The sequence below is a fragment of the Dermacentor silvarum genome, chromosome 5 (assembly GCF_013339745.2).
Source record: "Dermacentor silvarum isolate Dsil-2018 chromosome 5, BIME_Dsil_1.4, whole genome shotgun sequence".
NCBI classification, from domain to species: Eukaryota; Metazoa; Arthropoda; class Arachnida; order Ixodida; family Ixodidae; genus Dermacentor; species Dermacentor silvarum.
This window is the reverse complement of record NC_051158.1, coordinates 90,915,561-90,933,030: the sequence shown is the minus strand read 5'-3', so window position 1 is coordinate 90,933,030 and position 17,470 is coordinate 90,915,561. Positions and strand designations below refer to the sequence as shown.

Sequence of the window (17,470 nt, the reverse complement as noted above, 5' to 3'; positions counted from 1 at the left end):
CATACACAATGCCCTCTGGAGCTCCCTGGGCGTCGGCACGTTAGCCTTTTGACAGTTGTAATTATCCGTGACCCCCCGCAGATGCATTGCAGAGACTACAGCGATTGCCCTTCTATTAACGCGCAATAATGGTAGAGAGGGGGCAGGGAGAAGATGCAGAGAATGGGTAAAACCGGCGCTCTCGCCAATAACAGCCTTGCCACTCATCGTTCGCAGTTTCCATACAGGGGAGAAAGGCGGGTCAGGGCAAAGGCGACGTGACAAGATAACGAAACTGGACTACTAAAGATAAGACAGCGGTTGCGCGCAAACTAAAGGCACGGTACGGTACCTTTCTGCCATTTCTGAAAGTATTCGCCGTAGGTTTAGGCGACACTACGTAAGCGGTTGGACGTCGAATGAACACTTCTGTGCCCGCCTCGGTAGCTTTGCGGATATGGCATTGCTCGAGGTCACGGGTTCGGTCCCGACTGCGGCAGGTGCATTTCGACGGGGGCGGAATAAGAAATGCTCGTGCACTTAGATGTAGGTGCATGTTAAGGAACACCAGGGTGTCAATATTAATCCGGAGTCCGCCACTATGGCGTGCCTCCTAATCCGATTGTGGTTTTGGCACGTACAGCCGCATAATTCAAATAAGGTTTAACATTTAAGCCACGCTGCGATGTGCCACGTGAGGCCCACGATGACAATGCTCAACTCTCTCAGAAGTTATGAACAATAGCGCGCAACAAGGCATCAATCAAGCACGTCTCCCTGAGTGTTGGGAACGCATGGTAACGCTTAACATCAACTCACCACTCTCGTATTGTACGAAGCGTTGACGATATTAAACATTCGCCGTCAACATCACCGCCAATTTTCGTCAATCAAAGGAAGCAGCACAGGAAGCTTCGCTTACATCCATTCCAACTGTGCGACTGATCCGCACAATTTTTTGCTTGCGATGAGATCAAATAATGCCTCCGTACTTACACTGCTTGTTTTATTAACAAAAGACAGAATTTGTGCGTTGCTCCGAGGCGATTGCACGCCAAAGCGTCCACAGTAAAGATAATGAAATGTGTGTGTGTGTGTGTGTGTGTGTGTGTGTGCGTGCGTGCGCGCGCGCGCACGCACACACATACACAAGATTCGTATTTGTGTACACTCACACTCACAGGACATGTGTATGTGTGTACACGCACACTCACAGGATTCGTATGTGTGTGTGCGCGCGCGCGCGTGTGTGTGTCGATTGTTCCATTGTTAGTTTTTTAATCTTCATCGCGCTCCCTCCTTCTCCAGTGTAGGGCAGTAATCAAGGTGCAACAATAAAGAAATATCTGCTTTTCTTCTCGTTCTATATCTCACTCAACAAATAGTGAGGCGTCAATTCGGATATTTTAACCAGAAAAAGCGAAGCGCAATTTGCGAGGCAGAGGATAAGTTCAGAGCTCAAAATTTTAGATACGAACAGTAACATTACTATGTCAGTTGCAGAAACCACAGTGATTATAGTCAGGGTAGAGGAACTTAGAGCTCGCATTGAGAGGCGTGAGGGTGCGTGTTCAAGTGAACGCGAAGAGCTAGCCGGCACACTATCTCATACTCACAGGATTTGTGCAGAGGTCCTCTGGAATGACAAAACACTGGAAACAGAGAGAAAACGAAAACACATCAGCACTTTCTCACTTATGTAAAGGAAGCGCACCTGCCTATTTTCAAGCCACTTGGTACAAGTTGGGTATTGAGATTAGTATTAACTATGGTCTGCAGTATAGCCCTAATGTGTTCAATGTTTCTGCTCAATACATCAAAAGAGATGTCTTCTGCAACTGGTTATTTCTGGCCATTGAAGTTGTATCCTCAAAACATTGTGGTAGAAAAGCAAAGTCAAGGGTTGACTGCAATGAACTAACAGTTTGGCTGTAAGCGCGCGTGCTTCGTGAAGCAATATTTCTTGACTTGTCTTGCAGTTTAAGTGCTTCAGAATTGGCAGAGCGCTAAAGTAGTGATAAAATAGGTTACCCACAAAGACTTAAGCCTCGGGTAAATGCAGCAAACTCTTATGACGAACTTCGCGTGTCAGGAACTGAGGCGGCCGCACGAGGCGAAATGTTCTGTCTGTTGCCTGCATGGCAGAAAAAAGAGGCGCACGCCACCGCGCGTTCGCCGCATCTCGGATATGGGAGACCAGAGAGCGTGACAGCCACTTATTATGTATGCACTCGAGAAATCACAACTTTAATGCGTAACGTTATATAGCTCGCGGGTCGTAAAATTACATGTGAAGCCAGAAAACCCCTTTCCCAAGTACACAAGAGAATGCGCAGTTGAAGCCCATTCTGTGCGTGGTTAATAGATGCCGCACTGAGCGCAGTGACCAACGACCCATTGTCCGCGATAAAACTAGGTAGGCCGGCGCAAAAGATTCATCGAGTCTGCCTGTTGTCACTGTTTCCCATACACGCCATTGATAGAAAGGAGGCGTTAAACACAGGCCAGAAATGGGGGGTAGCAAGTCGCAGGAATGCCCTGGTAAACATCCGAAAAATGAGGATAGAAAATGACTGAAAGGGGCCCAAAACATGAGGATGCGCCACTCGGCAATTATTACGCATGCACGCACAACCGCCCTCCCTTCAATTGCCTATGACGGCATTAACGCGTTGGTTATGCCGCGCTGGGCATCGAGCAAACAAATTAAGCCGAACGTCCCTGAAAGGGAACTGTCGAAGATATGCGTAGCGCTCACTATATGGCGGTCGGCGTGGTGTGGAGTCTATATGTTCTACAATGTAAATAGGTGTGTCTCTCAGCTCGTATCCCTCGTGCATATAAAAATAAATAACACATACTACATCAGCATAACCCCCACAGCCATAATTATCACGCATAACACATTCCGCACCACGCCTGCCACCATGTAATGCTGCGCGTATCTTGGAAAATAGGCGTTCAGGGAGGTTGCGCAAATATGTATTTGGTATTACTTATTGATGCGATTAGCATTCTTTGCCTACGTCAGGTTTTGAGCCTATCCATCTGCTTATGTATCTATCAATGCATCTATCTATCTAGAATCTTATGCCGACCAAGTAGCCCAAGTGCTTTAGGAGCCAGGATATATAGGTAGGTGAGGGCTCGTGATGCTGTCGTGATCCTTCCATAGTCGTCATTCCAACTTCGTGATCCGAATATCGTGATGCCGTCGTTGTCACTCCTACGCCGACCTAGTGGCCCAAGCTGTCTAGTAGCTTTAGCGGCTAGGTTTGTGGTCATAATACCGTCGCGGTCGTGGCATCGTCATTCTTCCGGCTTTGTCATTTGATTCTCGTCATAACGTCATTGTCCTGTCCTCGTCGTCGTCGTCATACGGTCGTAATGATACCGTTGTCACAATAGTGTTGTGATGCCATTGTGGTCGTTCCATCCACCCTTCAGTGGCTAATGTGTTTAATATTGTATGTATTCTTTTCATTGCGATCATTGGCTACGAGCCGATAGCTGAATAAACAAAACAATAGCTACCAGCCGGTTAGCATTGCCGCTTCCCGCAAATAATAGAGCGCAACTCTCAAGTGCCATTCCTGCGGCCAGTATCGGCGTAACCGAGCCAACGAGCAACGCGAAAGATGAAAGAGCGAACGCGGAGCGCAGCAGGGGATGAAAGAGGGCGACGGCGAAAAGACCGCGAGGAAGAAAGGGAAGGAGGATAGTGCATCGGTAAAATGAGGCCGAAAGCGGAGGAGCCGGGTATGGCGAAATCGTGAGAAGAAAAGCATAGTGCTGCGCCTGTGGGCTTTGCGGCGACGATGGCTACGAGATGGCGCCAGAGTTGCAGGGGTCGTCTGTATGAAAATAAAGCGCTGCATATGAGCGGAGGTTGCCTGCGGCCGCCACTGTGAATAGCGCCCACGCGTCAGCTTTGCGCTGCGTCTCGCGATCTCCCGTTTAGCGAGGCATTCGCGCCACACTTCGCTCTGTTTGCAACGTGCCGCACGAGACAGATTGTCCGCGCCAGCCAATATATCCCGAACTGAAAACACGCATAGCGCTTCGCTCAAATTTCGCATTAGGGAGTATCGTAATCATCGGTGACTTTTCCGAATAAAAATGACAAATTTTGTAATGCTTTTACTGCTCAATAAAATAGGAGACGATCAGGTGGGACTCAAACTCACGCATTCCACATTCACTTAGCACACATATAATATCTACCTGACTCTTGGGCGATCCCCATGAGTAGGTATGTGTCAAAGACGTTAAGGTCATCAACATCACGATAGAGGGAAACTGTACCACTGTAATAAATAAAAAATCACCGCCCAAGCACTCCGTACAGATGGTTAACCAGCGAAGCTGAAACGTGCGGCCCCGGTGTTTAGCAGTGGGTTAATCCAGACGCTCTATTGAAGCGTTTCTCAATTATTCGTCACATGTTTGTGTTCCTAGTGGAACGCAAGCGCCAATGGCGGGTGGATGCTGCTAACCACGACACCGAGCTAACTCGAGATATCGAACGCATGCGACAGCGGTGAGCCGAGGAGGCGGCGTTGCGGGCAGAGCAGCGTCAACGTGGCAATGGCGGGAACACGTTCTCCGGGGCCAACGCCCGCTTTCGGCGGGAGTTTCTGGAGCGGCACTTTGGCTTCGGCTGCGACGAAACGTCCACGCTGAAATCGTGAAGTGGAACGCAAGCGCCAATGGCAGGCGGATGCTGCCTAACCAAGATGCCGAGCTAACTCGATATATCGAACGCATGCGACAACGGCGAGCCTAAGAGGCGGCGATGCGGGCAGAGCAGGCGCGCGCACTTGGGTACGACGCAGAGAACGAGTTCACTAACGGTGCTGCCAATGGCGCGCGCGCTTGGGTGTGACGTAGAGAACGACTGTAACTGACGGCGCAGCCAATGGAGACGTTTAGCAAAACATGCGACTAACAGTTTTTCGTTTCGCCTAGCCATATAAAGCTTTCGCTGTAAAAGTCGCAGTTTCGCCCGAAAGGCGAAGCATTGACTGCGATAGCAAATTTTGAGACGTCTATAGGAACTAAGGTCATTGATAATACGACAGTGAAACGATATGACGGCATGAAGACGACTGTGTGGTGACGATGGCGTGATGACGACGGCATGGCGAGAGTCCCATGACAGAGGCAAAACGACGACGATGCAACGACCACGAAGGCATCACGACCACGAATACATACTATTAGACAACTTGGAGCACTTGGTCGGAGTAGAAGGCGTGACGACGGCAAGTTGCCGAGAGTCAGATCACGAAGCTGAAATGACGACGATTGAACAACGAAGGCATCGCTATAGCGCTCAGGCAAGCAGTGTTCTTTCGTCATACCACCTTATTCGTTCCATGGACGTTAGTCCTTCTTCGACGTTGTATTGTAATCATGATGTCGTTATTCAATCGCGAGTACGCCACCCTTGTCATGCCATCATCATCACATTCTCGATACGATTCCTTCATTCTGAGACAGTCGTCGAAATGTTGTCGCGGACGTGCCATCATCGACACTCCAGCTTCGTCATCCGACTCTCGTTATGCGGTCGTCGTCATGACATCGTCATCATAAAGGGTTTCGTGATACAGTAATATTCACGCCACTGTCACCACGCACGCGTCGTCATCCCATTGTCCTCATGCCGTTTTCATGCCATCGTCATCACTGGTGGTCGTCGTCATACAGTCGCCGTCATGCGAAGTGGTCTGTCGTCCGTCATGCGGATATGGTCTGTCGCTACATTGCTCGATTGATATTCGTTTCATGGATTTATACACACTCCCCAACATCCCCTAACGCCCTCCTAGGAGGTGGCCTACCACCGTTACTATCCAAAACTTTCCACCGATTGTAGCAGATTCGGTCAAGAAATGGCGGACTTACAACGTATGGTTTGGGTTTGTCCTGGGACACCCACACAGAATAAAACACACACGACCAGAGAGCAGTGGGAGAACGCGCTGCTCAGCTCTGCACCGGAAGACAAACTTAAGGCAATTCAGCAGGCCGAAGATGCCGCCAGAGCCCAACAGGCTCGAGGCCGTCTTCTAGGTAGAGAGGCCTAGGTCTCACAAATCTGCTGTACTAAAATAAAGTTTATTCCTCCACCTCCAGACCTAATCACCCCTCCCCCCCTCCCTCTGAGAGAGAGAAAAAAAATTATAGAAAAAATTACGCTGATACGATGCACTGTGGTAATCGCTTAAAGAAACCTTTACTCTTTGCGGAGGTGGACCCTACGTCGCCCTAATTTCGACGGCCAGTTTTGATGTTCAATGCGCGGGCGACAATGCTACACAGAGACCTGCAGGGAGCAGAGAAAGTTTGACGTCGCGGTAAACGCAAGACACGTTGGTGGGTTTTCGTCTCTCCAAATGCCGTCGCTCTGAGTTATGCGCCGCGCTATAGTCATGGTTAATGGACATCTAGAGGCATTTCACTGTCGTCACGGCTATACCTATGCTCGGCAGTACACGCTCCGTCGCACTGGAGCTGCCTCCATTCGTCGCTATCAACACAACTAGATCTAGATAGATGTCGCATGACGCCGGCCCATGTCCACGCGCTGATGAAACTTTCTATCGAAGCTCTAAGTGTCCGCAACATTAGGAACGCCACAGACAAAGAAAATGAGGAATATTTGCAGTTTGTGGACCAAGCCTACATGATGTGGGCCAAGAAACCGCGTCGGGTATTGAGAAAGGTGCGAGGTGACACGGTGAAACTGTATAGTTTGCGTAGTCCTAGTTTTATTATTATTATTATTATTATTATTATTATTATTATTATTTAGGAAATTTGGGAGACACGGTTGGCCTAGTAGCTTCATTGGATATTGTATGTACTGGATTGTACCGGACATGATGCGCATATACACTTTCTATTCTTAGTTGTTATATTTAGGTTGTTTTGTTCAAGAAATGTGGCTACTCCGTGTCTACTGTGCAGAGTGTTTTTTTTTCTCGTGTAAAATGATATTGTACTTAGTTTTCAAAACATCTGCACTCTTTCCTGTCAAGATTTGTAGAATAGGAACTTGCTTCACATTGTTCTGCATAGAAAAGAAACTTTGTGCAATCAAATGAAAAGTCTGAACACTGTCCCTAATGTTCTTGCAATTTTCAAGCGTGATGACAAAATGCCATCGGTGTTTAAATATTGTATTGAACTTTTAATGGCGAAAAACGAGGCACACATTTTGGCCTCTATACAGTGTTAGATTCACGCCGGCCTGTCTCCATTCGTTGTATTTTTTGCGCAACAACGGCAGCTCGACACTGCACCAACAAGAACACACTCCCTTGTAACATGTGGTTCAATATGCTTGCTTAAAAGGTTAATTAGTGCAGTTCTGCTAATTATCAGCTTTTCCGTGCCCATTTGTTGAAAAAATACAGGCATTCAGCCTTAATTAAATAAAACAACGTGGTAAAACGACCACTTGCCCCTTGAATCAATTACTCCCCCTTCCTCCCTCGCGTTTCGCTAAAAAAATGATATAACCAATAACTGCGTATCCACACCTAGCGTTTTGGTAACACCCCCTCCCCGATATCGAAATTCTGGAGAAGCCCGTGATTCGCATTACCGTCGATTGTCATTATGACATGAGTTCTGCGCTTTTTTTATGTATGGCACTACATTCAAATATATTTTAACCTCTGCAAAATGATGCCACACTTTCTTGGAAACCCGATAATTATCGCCATACGGTGCGCGTCATTGGGCGATTTTATGAACTTATGCACGTGTCGTCCTGAAACTTGTCCTCTGTTACAAACAGACGGACCGGAATCCAAAGCCTAATGCTAGGAGCGATTCTTCACGCGATTTGACTCAGGTTCGTCGCCGCGCGTTCGACGCATCTACGTATATACCGGCGCCGTTCGCCCCACGAAAATATATGGCAAGGCCGGATCGGCGGCTGGCATCAACTTTTTTGACGCCGGATAAAGTTTGTCGCTTGGACGCCTGTATTTCAGTGCACGTGCTCTCTGCATGCATTACTGGCCATGGATGCGAGTCGCTGAGGATGAATGATCAAATGATCCAACATGAATTTCTGAAAATATGATGCAAGCATGGAATTCACCGAAAATTGCAATGGAGACTTTGCCAGGCGTTACATATATGCGAAAAATGAGCCTTCCGTTCACAGACTGTCTCTAAATTATTTGGCAGTAGAATACTACCACTCAATCAAAATATGCAGGGGATAGCCAAGAATATATGACCACGGGTACTTTCCTTGTAATCGCGTATCTCCGCGTAACAAACGCTAAAAGTTTTCGCCCCGCGCAAGACGCCCCTTGCTGTATCAGAAATTTCTAGAGGGCTATCGCTGGTTCTACTGTCGTTTATGTTGTCGCCCAGACTTGTGTATCAGGAATCGTGCGCAACGAGAGTGGTGGAGTACATTCTAGAAGGTATGCGAGCGCCAGCATCACGCTAGAAGGTTCAATGAGTCGTCTATGAACGGTGTACACTTCTGAACCGAAGATGTGCTCTCCACCATCGTAATGCTTGGGTGTCATTTGTTTTCCCTGGGCCCAGGTTCGTTCAACATGGAGTTAGTTACGTGATGCTCAGTTTTCGCTACCGTCTCGTCCTTAACCGTCACTACAATGTGCCTATACACAGAAAAAAAAGACTCACTTTGTCAAAGTCCATGAAGTTCGGAAGGCTTTCGCTTGAGCACGACGCTAAAACAGAAGAAATATATATTTTAGGAGCAAGGTAGAAGCACAAGGGCACACCAGAAACGAATACATATGATATCCACAAAGGTAGAGGGAGTTAGAAAGTATTTAAGAATAAAGGGAGCATACTTCAGCACTGAAAAAGCAACTCCGCCATTGTATTCTTGTTGAATAAGATGAATTGCTAGCAACCAATGAAATGAGACTTTAACATAAGTTTCAGCTATCGCTATAAGTACTGCTTTCGACGTTTAGCAGCACCTGAAATTACCTCCCTGCAATTGCGCTGCTACGTTTATTGTCCAATCGCAGGCTGTTGTCTGATTGACTCAATATTGCAGCTACACTCAGTATTATTCAGTATTCGCTGCACCAGCTTTAGAACTTACAAAGTTTCACGTTAACCATCCGCATGTCACCTTTCTCGGCCAGCCTTGTATAGAAACTCGGTAACACTAGCCGCTATTACCTTCATTCGCGCATTTGAATCATATTTTGCTATTACACAAGCACAACCACTGTCGATCTCTTCTAACATTGTAGCCAATCAGTCTCGTCTCATCAATGAATATTACTTGAATATTGAAACAATCGGATATTTGCAGTAGTGGAAGGATGACTACCACTTAAGATGTCTGCAATAAAGTTGGAATGAAGCAAGGAAGGATTAGGATATAATATATCTTTTTAAATTCCATGGAATGTACGACAACAAGTGGACTATTATGCTGTAGTCAGCCTTGAGTCACGTTTCAGAGAAAGCATAAGTTATTGTATAATTTCGACATTTCTTTTCGTGTAATATCACCAGTTTCTCAGTAGACAAAGGAAGGAAGGTAGTATAGACCAAGAGCTAGATGTCAAGTGCCCACTACCGTCGGAATGGGGGAGAATGACTTGGGGCGATAGTTTCGTTTTACCTCAAAGCAATGCGGGCATGTTGGAGTTACATAGAGTCCATTTCGGCCACATACAAAATTGTTCAATAAGGTTGTGTTTCAGCACGGACTAACGAGAATTATCCCATCTTGAATGAACCAGCAGGTAAAGACGACACTAAAGACTTGTAATATAGTGTATATTTGTGTGGTTTCCTTATGCAGACAGCAGACAGGGAAATCCTGGTAGAAGACAAGAATATCACTGAAATCAAAATTAAAGCTTTCTACGCAACGATACAAACGCCTCTGCCTAACAAGTTAACCACACAACAGGTAAGAGACGAAGTCTCCGAATTTTTTGCTGATTGATATCGAAGCCCATTAAATAGCCGGGGGCACAGAAAAGCTAAAATTGTAGAGTAAATGATTATGCTATGCTCAGTGTAGCTGAAATATGAGTGCCAGGTGTACAGAACTCTTCCTGCTGTATTGGTGCCTGATCTCCAAATTTTGGCAAGCTACCATTTTGCTTAAAACTTGCCTTTGGGCAAAAGAAATTACCAGTTTTGGCCATACCAATTTCTCTTATACGCGCCTTTTTAATTAGTTGTCCTTTGTGACGACGCCACTCAGATCATGTCAATTACACCGTAACAATACGGTGGCGCCAATTTTCAAGGCTGAGGAGAACACCATGTTTTTTTGCTGTAGCCATGATCATGCCATGACAGACGGTGATATCGGAATGGCTTGTAATACCTGTAAACGTGCTATGAAACTAGGCTTCGCGCAACATGGTAGCGTGTGCGTGTTTACAGAAGATATCAGCTAACTGCTTCGCCGGAAGAGTCATGAACACCGCGCGCTACGTTTTCTGTATTTACTTCTATACATATCTCAATATTTACGCAACGCTAGATAAGCTGTAAAAAGCAGGTCAAACGAATGAGAAAGCTTCAATCTGTGAGCGCACTCATGCCCAAGAGCACGCGAGAACACACGCACACACGCCGACTCGGCTCATTGTAATGGAATGCCAAGATATAGACCCAGCGGGACACGTAGGGAGTATCCGCATTCCAGATGCGTTGAGATTGAAAGATGGAAGGCTAATTTGGTCAGCAGTGGAGATGCGTAAGAGATGAAATGAGCATTGGTGTAAGAAAAGCAAGGAAAAGACTGATAGAACCGTAGTCATTGCAAGTGTACGTAATAGTACAGCATAGTGATCCAGGTTTTAAATACGAGTATTAAGAGTGAGATCAAATAGACAACAGGCTATATAGCGATAGATGCAGTAAAATTTCATTAAGCTAAGCAGGCTAGGGGACTACTGTCCCCACCCTGTTTCAAAGGGGATGCCAATAAACACCAGCATCATCGAAGCGCGAAAGAGCGCCGCTCCAGTACACGCCTCGTGCATTACTCGCCTCGGCAGTGGGAGAACGTTGTGTAGCTCTGTTGATGCAATGCGAAACGCATTACCGTGGACAGTCATCGTGAGATGGATCCTTACATAATTTTGTAGCGTGAGCTACAATGGCCGACGTTGAGGAGTTTCGCGTAGCTCCTGGAGAGCCATGCTGCGCATGCGCGAGGAGCAGTTACGCCACACGGCGCACAGCTGCCGCGCGGGGCGTTTTCCCGGCGATATGCGCTGGGCGTTTGCACTGGGCGTTTGATCGTTTGCACTGGGCGTTTGCCAGTGGGGTATAGCCATGGAGAAGGAGAGCGAAATTGATGCTCAGCGGTGCAGAAGAGCGGAGAAGCTTAACTCATCGGATCTCGAAGTAGTTGCCTGGCAATTAGCGGTTGAGCGTAGGATGAACGAACAGAAGAAGGCTAAACGTGCTGCGGAGACACCGGAGCAAAGGCAGGAACGTCTAGCAAAGCGGCGTCGCCAGGAGGCTGAGCGACGTGCCCGACCATCTCAGCAGCAGCAACAAGACGCCGTCGATGAAGTCAAGGCTCGCTGATTGCCTGACTATAGGTGAAACTTAGCGAAAGCGCCAGTGCGACTCGGATCTTCGAGGCGGACTTTGTAAACAATCCGTTTGGATATGTGTGCGACGTGTGTGAAAGACTGTGGCACATGGGAGACTCGACGCTGGTAAGTAGTGCCATGCGTGAAACGTTGGGTTTAGCGGTGCCGCCTGAGTGGGGTGAAACCGTGGCGCGGGTTTGCACAACGTGCAAGAACTTCCTCGTTAAGCAGAAGACTCCACTCTTTAGCGTTACCAATGGGTATCGTTACCCACCCATGCCACCAGGTCTACCGGTTCTGAACGATGTGGCCGACTTAGCTCACGCTACGAATATCCTGTCATAGCCGAGCTAAGCCACTGCTAATATTTTTTCTGCGCCTCGTGTACGTGCACGCTCCACAGCATATGCATATTCACGAGATCGGGTCAAAGTTTCTGCCGCATAGACAGGAGACGATGTGTAGCATGCGTAATTTTCGCAGCTGTTCGGGTCACTGGCGCATGTATGCGAGAGAGTAGCACCTGCAGAGTGTCCATTATTTGCCACAAAATGGCCTTGATGATATAGTACGACGGCGCTGACTCGACGCTCTGGCATTATTTGCGCTGGCATTCCGAAGACCATGCTTGTGGTGGCAAGCGTGACCAAGCATTCCAGACAGTTGATCGAAGACAAGCGAAGTGCCTAACCAGCTGCGGTAGGTAGCCCACTGGCGATGGCGTGGCAATACTGAGTTCGATGTAGCGTCGTCGGTCCCAGCCGTGGCGTGGCACTCTTTGGCCATTCCTGGCCCTTGGGCCATAATACCCCATGGATCATAATCAGACGTAGCGGTCACATTTCGATTGGGGTGAAATGCACTCGTACCCGCCGCGGTTGCTCAGTCAGCTAAGGCGTTTCGCTGCTGAGCACGAGGTCACGGGATCGAATCCCGGCCGCGGCGGCCATTTCGATGGAGGCGAAATGCAAAAACGCCGGTGTGCTTGCGTTGTAGTGCACGTTAAACAACCACAGGTGGTCGAAATTAATCCGGAGCCCTCCACTACGGCATGCCTCCTAATCAGAACTGGTTTTGGCACGCAAAACTCAAGAAAGAAAAACGCTCGTTACTAGCACCACTGCGGTGTACCTCATACTCAGATCTAGTTTTGGCACGTAAAACCCTAGAATTTTAGAGTTTTAGAGCGAACCCTCACACTGCGCACCTTCGGCGCCTCTTTTGTAGCTATCTACAGCCGACAAGAAATGTTTACGGGCAGCGCTAGGCCGTAAATGTTTGTTCCTGTGCCATGGGAAGATTTGACATTTGGTCGTTCTCATCCGAACCACACAAACCAGCGGCAGGTGGCAAATACCAATTGCAATTATCCAGCTTCCGAGAGACAAGCGCATAGCCTCGGCTGCTGAAGAGCGCGTTTCGTTTGATAGAGAAAAATAGAGAAAAAAAACTACGCCCAAGCACTCCGTAGAGATGGTTAACCAGCGATGCTGAAACGTGCGGCCCCGGTGTTTAGCAGTGGGTTAGTTCCGACGGTGTATTGAAGCGTTTCTCAATTATTGGTTACATATTTCTGTTTCTAGTGGAATGCAAGCGCCAATGGCGGGTGGATGCTGCTAACCACGACACCGAGCTAACTGGAGATATCGAACTCATGCGACACGGGTGAGCCGAAGAGGTGGCGTAGCGGGCAGATCAGCATCAACGAGGCAATGGCGGGAACGCATTCGCCGGGACCAACGCCCGCTTTCGGCGGGAGTTTCTCGAGCGGCACTTTGACTTCGGCTGCGACGAAACGTCCACGTTGAAATCGCGAAGTGGAACGCAAGCGCCAATGGCGGGCGGATGCTGCTACCAATGACGTAGAGCTAACTCGAGATATCGAACGCATGCGACAACGGCGAGCCGAGGACCCGGCGTTGCGGGCAGAGCAGGTATCAAACGTATGCGACAACGGCGAGCCGAGGAACTGGCGTTGCGGGAAGAGCAAGTACGACACAGAGAACGACGTCACTAACGGTGCTGCCAATGGCGCGGGCGCATGGTTGCGACGTAGTGAACGACGTATCTGACGGCGCAGCCAATGGAGACGTTGAGCGAAACATGGGACGAGCGGTTTTTCGTTTTGCCTAGCCATATACAGCTTTAGCTGTAAAAAGCCCCATGCACAATAAGAAATTTGACTCTTGAACGAACAACGAGGGGACAGATCTGACGCCAAGTGGTGCTTTCAATGGCGGCTGACGCACAGGAAATGTGGCGGGGAGTTTTTGCGGTCGATTGTACACACTTTTGCGCTGTTTTCTGTCCTTGTCATTAATCTTGTCACTGCTAAGCAGCAGATATCAACTCGATCGGCAACTCAGTGCAACAAACAATAGGACGAACACAATGTGAGTAAAAGTCGACTGTTAAAAAATGTGGCTCCTTGACAATGTTTTGTTCATGCGTCACATGCTGAATGCTCACACAATCTGTCCTTCTAGAGCAGAACTACCAATAAGTGCACCGAGTACAGACTAACGGGGGTAATTAAATATTTTCACTGTTGAGAATTGTTTTTATGACATAATGCGCATCTAGAGGCATTTAACTACAGGTTTACAAATTTTGGCGCGAAATGTAAGCTTGTCAGCTTTATAGCACACATCTATGTAACCCGTTTGTAAGGTATGGTAGCGGCCACGCGTAATTGGTTGATTTTATCTACCTCTGCTAATTAACCAACGCATTTGACGCTACCTCCACAGATGCTGCGGAATATCGCTCGGCTGTCGGAAAAGTTTCATTTCGATTACGTGTATATCATTTACACGTCTATATTTTTGCCTCGGTGACATGACGAACGTGTTCCGCTTAGGACAAATAAGATTCCCTGGGAAGATACCTATGACTGGGATTTGTAACAGCGTGAATTCATGTTTCTTTCAGACGCAGTTCACAGAATTTTGCACGTCAAGATAGCACACCATGATAGCATACTTTGAACACAATCGCACATAAAAGACGTATTCATATCTAGCGACTTCAAATTGTGCTGTTGTCCAAATTTGAACAATATGTTCAAAGTGTTTTTGTGGAAGGAAGTATGAAGGTGGATGTCTGGGGGCGCTTTGTCTATATTGTCAATATGCAGTCACGTAGCAGGTTTACTTCTCTGAGTAGTTGTAACGACGTTTTTCTATGTTGACCTATTTTTCCAGTTGCTCAGTGGGGCTTTTCGTGTTTTCTAGACAAGCATGATTGTTGACGATTTCACACCTTACGTTCTTTTAGAGAGTTCAATCGTGGAGTCCATCTTTTGTATGCGTGACAAAACTGAGTGAATCAGGGAAAATTCTTTATCTGTTCTGCCGCGGCACTATTTCAAGTGTTGTGCAGGTACAAGCCGTGTGGTCAGAGTAAATTCTCAATGAACAGAATTATAGGCGCCAAAAAGGACAATGCTGTAAAACCGGGCTCTTCACGAGAATTCATTTATACTAGGAGAATGTCAGCAAAAGCTCAAAAAGGAAAATATCGAGAGGCAGACATAGACAAAGAAACATGAACCTGGCTGGACTGAAAACAACCACCTTCCTGCCGCTTTGTCTATGTCTGCCTTTCGAGTTTTTCCTTTTTTTTCAAATTCTGCTGGCATTCTCGTAGTATAACGATGTACAAACAAGCCCTACAGGCCACTCTCATGAGAATTCATTTGTTTAGCAATAGACCTACGAGTATTTAGTCGAATATCGCACACGTTTGCACTGTTGCAGCAATTTCACTCGGCAGCCTATAGGCCTATTTCGATCAATATTACTGTTCGTTGTCAAAAAGTTTAGCAATAATACTTGTAACGTTGCCGGCGCCCGATTATGGTGTGCTGTCTTTCTTTCCTCGTTACTCATGAATGGCTTAGAATTGGCGGTGTATAATGAATCAATGTGTCTACCTAAGAAAAAGGTGAGAGTGCTGTCTTTCTTTCCTCGTTACTCATGAATGGCGTAGAATTGGCGGTGTATAATGAATCAATGTGTCTACCTAAGAAAAAGGTGAGAGTGAGTAACTGAAATTTTAGAGGAAATTGATTGTTTCTGCTACAGCGGCGTATACTGCAATTACAAATCCAATTTTGATTCAGGTGCTCAGTGTTGCGTTAATACAACAGGAAATCATCACTCTTTTTATAAAGATAACCGGTGTTTTCTGTTTGCTAAAGTTCTCACAAAAAATGGGCTTGTTATTTAGCTAGAAGAGGAACAATAAAAACAAAAAAGCACTGTTTCGCATTATTTCCAAAGCACTAATAGCGTCAAAAAGCACACCCTTGCTCGCTGTTATATTGACAATGTTTCACGTGGTATGTTTTGTGGTACGTAGACTTGCATTGCACTCGTGTTCGGTGAAGCAGATCTTTTTTTATTATTGCTATTTTTTTTCAACATGATAACTCGCTATACCGGCCAAAAAGTAGTCACATCACAAAACGAAGGGCAAATTCTGTAGTCTACCTTATATACATGTGGGCTTTCCTGTCCAATAAACTCGATAAGCATTATTTCGCTCGGGACCACAAATACACGAATTAAAGTATAATGGACAGTGTGGATGTAGGCCATCTTCACGCGCTAGAGGAGCCTTGAAAAGCGCATTAGGGTGCAGCGCAACATGAGGTATCAAGAGGTGTGGTAGGTGTGCGAACGAGTCCTTAATTTTCAATATGCGTTTCAATCCATATTTCTGGCTTACTTGTATAAAAGTAAAGCAAACTACGCAAGCTGTATATATTGCCTTTAAAAAAAAGGTTAGGTTTGTTTGATGACAGTTCAGCATACCACCTGTCATAAAATGAATGCCTCTGAAGTCCTTTGTGCGACCACATGTTCGTTGGTACGTACTATAATTTGTTTTTAAAATGTATAACAATATGAGCAAGGTTACTTACATGTGGCCGTCTTCAATAGCGATGAGCTGCATACTAGAAGTAATGTGCCTAGAAATCTCGAGTTTGTTCTGAACATTATCTTGAGCAAAAATGGGTTTGGTTTCTAGGTATACAAAGGCCAACTGCGATCAATAACTGAATGTACGTTCTGACCTCGGCCGTGTACGTGCCAGCAACGCACGCTGGGATGCTGGAGCACGTGTTAAAGTAGAACATAGACAAAGAAGGAAAAAAAAACGTGTCGTTTTATTCTGACACGTAGAGCACCGTCCACAAGCGTCGATCTGCCGAGCTCTAGTGCAACAGGTGCACTTTAACCTTTGCTTGCTTCCTCATGTCAATTTATTTTACCTAGTTGTATCCATTAGCTCTTGATAATTGGATATCTTCCTGACAATGTTTTAGGGCAATGTGTCAAGGCCTGCACAGACGTTCACTCAGCGTGGCAGTGTCATGACAGTAGTGGACATTCACAAGCACTGGCACAAGTATGCTTCGCAGTCCGCCCTTTGCAATACGTTATTGCAATGAAATACTCCATATACCAGTTCGCTGACGGAGGAGTAAATATTGAAAATCACGTCTCCGTGAAGATTGCTTACACTAGAAGGGGTCTATGTATGAAATAAAACATAGTGTTCGCTTGTGCGTTTAAAAAAATTGCACGGAAACGATGATGAACATGTGCGTCATAGAGTAGTAAGTAAATTTGTCAAATATTCTTCTACTTTTCAGGGTTTTACGTGCCAAAACCAGTTCTGATTATGAGGCACACCGTAGTGGAGGGCTCCGGATTAATTTTGACCACCTGGGGTTCTTAAATATTTAATTACTCATTCACTACTAAGACCACAGCCTAAAACAAGGTTTAGAAATTGAGGACCGAACTATTCCGTACATTCTGATTGACGAGCGTTCGTTACAGTTCAAACATTCCCATTCTATCTCTCCATACTTCTAGCCAGCTACCCTC

General features: G+C 46.5%; 1 long non-coding RNA gene across 1 annotated transcript; it reads right to left on the bottom strand.

The window, feature by feature from the left end:
- Nucleotides 1–1,594: 1,594 nt before the first annotated feature.
- Nucleotides 1,595–16,684, bottom strand: LOC125945412 (uncharacterized). The gene is made up of 3 exons (XR_007466882.1): nucleotides 16,498–16,684; nucleotides 8,662–8,708; nucleotides 1,595–1,631 (listed from the first exon to the last, which is right to left on the bottom strand). It is a non-coding gene; the product is annotated as an uncharacterized LOC125945412 (long non-coding RNA).
- Between the last annotated feature and the right edge of the window lie 786 nt (nucleotides 16,685–17,470).